Source organism: Pantherophis guttatus, chromosome 2 (genome assembly GCF_059756535.1).
Source record: "Pantherophis guttatus breed Tessera chromosome 2, ASM5975653v1, whole genome shotgun sequence".
NCBI classification, from domain to species: domain Eukaryota; kingdom Metazoa; phylum Chordata; class Lepidosauria; order Squamata; family Colubridae; genus Pantherophis; species Pantherophis guttatus.
Window position 1 is genome coordinate 145,780,840 of NC_142064.1, and position 5,103 is coordinate 145,785,942.

General features: G+C 39.5%; 1 long non-coding RNA gene across 1 annotated transcript; it reads right to left on the reverse strand.

Annotated features, from left to right (window-relative positions):
* Positions 1-245: 245 nt before the first annotated feature.
* On the reverse strand, positions 246-4,724 carry LOC117663127 (uncharacterized). Its single transcript, XR_004590617.3, has 3 exons — positions 4,617-4,724; positions 3,628-3,740; positions 246-339 (listed from the first exon to the last, which is right to left on the reverse strand). It is a non-coding gene; the product is annotated as an uncharacterized LOC117663127 (long non-coding RNA).
* Between the last annotated feature and the right edge of the window lie 379 nt (positions 4,725-5,103).

Here is a 5,103-nt window from a genome sequence, read left to right on the forward strand (position 1 = left end):
AAGAAAGAGAACCCAAGATTTGTGATATGATCATGAAACCTTACCTTTCTATCCTATTCACTTTCCATTTCCCTTCCCTCCCCCCAAGTTTGGACAAGAATGACAAATGCCTCAATTAGTAAGCAAATTTTGCCAATCGATTCCTTGAAGCATTGACGGTCAGGTCTGATCAATGTCGCCAATTATGCCTTATAACAGGCATCCAATACATAAATGTATCTGGCCCTTCCCAACATAGGAACATTCTTTACCTTTGTTTTGCTTCAAAGCTGAAGACACAGGAAAGACTTCATTGGTTGGATTGTATTATAGCCAAGGATCCCTTTGCTTTTTCCTCAACTGAAGAGAAAAAAAAAATTGTTAAGAGGGACAGGATGCTTCTCTTCCTGCCTAAAACTCAGAATTAAGCCCAATAATATCCCCAAACTGCAGATGAATCCTAAGGCAAGCTAGAAATGATCCTAAGTGCTCAGATGAAGAAGCCTGAGAAATAGACTTCGCCCTTAAATTACTAAAATAGACATGTTATGACTGAGCAAGTGATAGGATAAACATTCATAGGAGCTGATCATTTTTGTGGGATGAACATGTAATGGATCTCAGATGGTTTATTTTTATGGGCTGTTAGCTGCTCAGAGTCACGGGGGTGAATTGGGTGGCCATGGGGAAGGCAGGCAGGTAGGCAGGAAGAAGGAAGGAAAGGAGAGAGAGAAAGAATATCTGTCTTTTAATCTGGGCAGTTTCATAAGCAGAGTCAGCTTCTTTATAATTATTGGGAAAATGTTCCAATGTCCAGATCTCCTGTTCTCTTTAATTTAATTATGCTGCAACACAGCTTCTTTACGGGGGTCCATTGCCTGTTATTATTCCAGTATTATTCTGTTCCTGTTATTCCTCCAGCATGAACTGTCTGTCAACATGGTCATTCTGAACAAATTTCAAATAGCTGGATTTCACTTTTCTATGTCTGGTCATAGCAGGCAATGTCAATAAAGAGGTGAAAGAGAGAGAAAAAGAAGGAAGCGCCTCTTTTTGAAACAGGGGCTCTCAAAGGAAATTTGTTGCCTGAAAAATATCACAGAACAACTCCCTACCATCACTGCTCTAAGTCAAAATGCCGAGGAAACAAAACTGATTAGAATATTTTTAACTTAAGCATCTGATATGCAAAAACATATTAAGGTTTTCCCTGCCTTGAACTAAAATCAGTCCACCAGAACAACCATTTTCTACTTTCTGACAGGGCTAGTTCCGACCATATCCCAATGTTCTCCTGCTCCTCTAACTCTTTTAACTTTAACTCCACGGGGGCAGGGGTGGGTTCTAAATTTTTTTATTACCGGTTCTGTGGGCGTGGCTTATTTTGTGGGCATGGCTTGGTGGGGGTAATGTGACTGGGTGGGCGTGGCCAACTTTTTTTTTTTTTTTACTTTTAAAAGCATTTTTTCTACAACCTTAAGAGGTTGCAGAAAAAAGTGCTCTTAGAAGCCTCTGATGATCAGGCAACTCAGCTGGGATCGCCAGAGGCTTTTAAAGGCATTTTTTTTCCCTACTACCACTTGGCCAAAGAGGTTGTAGAAAAATGCTTTTAAAAGTTAAAAAAAAAAGCCTCTGATGAGGTGGGCGGGGTAAGTGACCGGCGACCAGGCCGGGGACCGGTTCGGGGGCGTGGCCAGCCAATGTTCTCTAAACTACTACAAATTTTTACTACCGGTTCTTGAGAACTGGTGCGAACCGGGAGCAACCCACCACTGCACAGGGGTGAATTTCAGTTTCTCAAGGAAGTACAGGTAGTCCTCGACTTACCATCACAATGGAGCCCATAATTTCTATTGTTAAGTGAGACATTTGTTAAGTGAGCTTTGCCCCATTTTACAACCTTTCTTGCCACAATTGTTAAGTGAATCACTGCAGTTGACAAATTAGTAACCTGGTTGTTAAATGAATCTTGTTTCTCCTTTGACTTTGCTTGATAGAAAGTCACAAAAGGTGATCACATGACCTTGGGACACAGCAACGGTCATAAATATGAACCAGTTGCTAAGCATCCAAATTTTGACCACATGATTATGCGGATGCTACAAAGGTTGTAACTGTGAAAAACGGTCAAGTCACTTTTTTTACTGCCGTTATAACTTTGAACAGTCACTAAATGAACTGTTGTAAGTAGAGGACTACCTGTAGTGCCTTAGAAGGATACATGACCTAAAAACTGCCTAAAAATGTAAATAATTAACTGGTATCCTAAACAGTCTTTAATTCAGTTCTATTTCTTTCTCCTTGCATTCCTGATTTTGCTTTTTATTTAATCTCTGTTTTTTTTCCTAGCCACTCTTATTTTGCCTTTTTGTATGTTATCCTTTATTGAAACTTAATAAAAATTTAGGAAAGAAAAAAAAATAGTTTGGCATTTTTCTGTTAAGATTACTTTTAAAAGTGGTAGCAGAACTGGGCTACACCACTCAGGATGACCATTACATGGCAGCAAAGAGATACAGAAACACTTACTTTTTTAAAAACATAGCTAATCTAAATTTTTATCAGATCCGGGCTGTGAAAATTCAAAGGACCACTAAATGATAACCAATAGGTATAGAAAAGTCTTGCTTCATTTCTGCAACCTAGTGGCGTCTGGATCTTTGAAATCAGGACCTTTGGTATGTCAACCAAAAGCTCTGAGCGGAATTAATCATTGTGCTAATCATATTATGAAGCAGGATCTCAGTCAAATTAAACTCAGCTCTGTGGAGATACAATTACTTGGATTTCTCAGTGTCACAGAAAGCCACCACACTCCCTCAACATTTCCTCCAGCCAAGGCTGTGATGGATATCTTTTCCCTGCAGTGCTGGGAGGTCAGCATCAAAGCTGTCCAACTTGACTGCTAGAAAATTTACAACAGTGGTAGAACAGCTACTACGGGCAATGTTAATTTATTACATGGGTCTCCCAGCCTTCCTCCAGGGAGCTCACAATGACATGCATGTTCCTTCCCTGTGTATCTAATCCAAGGTCACTAGTAAGTAATTGTCATGTCCCAGTAAGGATTTGAATGCAGGTCTTAACCCTGGCATGATCCCCCACAGTTCACCATGAACCATATTTCATTTGGTCAGAATGCAATTTGCATACTATGAGCTGAATCAGTGGGATGTGTTAACCATGGTTCATTGTTTTAGCATGATGCAAAAACTCAAGTTAATTGTTCCGTACTCAATTATTATGGTTATGTAAATCACATCTTATTAGTAAATGTGGATGATTCATGGCCAGAATAGAAGAAGGGGGTTACATGATGGATATACGTGATGGATAGAGCTGATACGCAAGTGACAGTGTCTACCGCAGCATACAATATTTCGGCAAATAAGCGCAAATGAAAAGTTGCCATTTGCAAGTCATATATTTATGAGTCTGTAAGGCATGGTTTGTGATTGAAACTTCATTTCTTACAACCCAGCAGCGCTTCGATGGCTTCAGTGAAAACAGCAGCCCTGGGTCCCCATTCTTACATATCCCTGCTATTGAGCTGTTGTTTCACACATGTACAAGCTCTCTTTCAGATCAGTGGCTGCTGCTGCTGGGAACTAAGAAACGCATCGGAGGGGATAGAAGGAAATTCAATACTTTTCTGTTTCGGAGAGTAGCAATTCTGAGCCGTTCTTGACATTCATTTCCTCGGGGAAGAGACGGGAGCAGAGCCATACATTCATCCACCAGTTTGGAGCAATCGGTGACATCTATAGGATAAAAAAAGAAAACCCCAAAGTACTGCAATTATTAAACCTCAGCTAAATGTGCAATATATCACAGGAGTGAAGCAATCCATGTTTGTCAACCCACAGCATACATCTATTAGCCAAACAAACTACTTTCCAATATTGAGTTGTGTAGTGTTGAGAGGGAAACACCTTCCGTGACTGACAAAAAATAGAAGATTGAAATTGGGAGACAAAAACCAAAGGGAAGGACAATTTTCAAGGCAGAGGAGGATTGAAATTGGTTCCAGAATCATACATATAACAATCACAGTAACTAGCAGCAGCACCAGAAATGGACTATTTCATTTTTTAAATATACACACAAAGAAAGATCTTTAATAAGGTCTGCCCACCTTGTACTCTCACCCGCCAGTCTTTTTCCAGAAAGATCACACTATTATTTCTTTTCTAAGAATGATTCCATAGTAAATTTCTTTCAAAGAACAATTTCTAAATACATATTATTCTGTAAATTACTTCTAGATTAATTCAAGCTGTTAGTTTTGCTTTTGCAAACATTAACCAGAATGATAAGGCTCAGCCTTAGTAAATGTAGTCTCATTTACTTCCACTTTTATTATATGAATGAAATTATCGTTTAATTTATGCATTTTATTTTGGATTGTACGGCCTGAAGTACCCTCAGGGTCTCACAGGTACTTACAGCTTCTCTGCTTCCAAGCCGGCAGATTCACATATGTAGATAAAAATATAATATATTCCAATTTCAGCAATGCTGAAGATTTCTTCATCATGTATTTATAACCGTGTGGAAATCAGTTAAGCGCATGTACATCCAGCCTCTTTTGTATGCAAAATCCACGCTTGAGTTTCAAGTATAAATTCCGTACACACCTGATACTTTTCTTCACCACAGTGCTATTCAGTGTGATTTAACGATCCATTTTTGTTTGTTTTCATCTCCTTGCCTTTGCACGTTAGGCCTTTGAGCAGAGAAACTGTCTGGAGAGGGGAAATATAATGTTTTTATATATTTCATTCTTAGTTATACCCACACACCGGATATAATTTTCTTTCACACACATACACCCTACATCCTCCGTCCATGTTCCTTTCGCTGACCATAACACGCATCAGATACCTACACTTATTCCTTTCTCTCACTTTTGCAGACCAGATGGATTGCTTTATAATGTTTCCTGGGCACAACTTTTACACACCTTTGCATTGGCTGGCTCGCTCTCTCTCCCTCTTTTCCTTTCGATAAACCGAGTTCCACCGTTGCAATTCTGATAGGCCCACTCAGAAATACTTCGTGGCATTTGATACCCAGGGCAAATGTTAATTCTTTTCAAAAAAAACCCAGGAGCGGAGGGTCCAA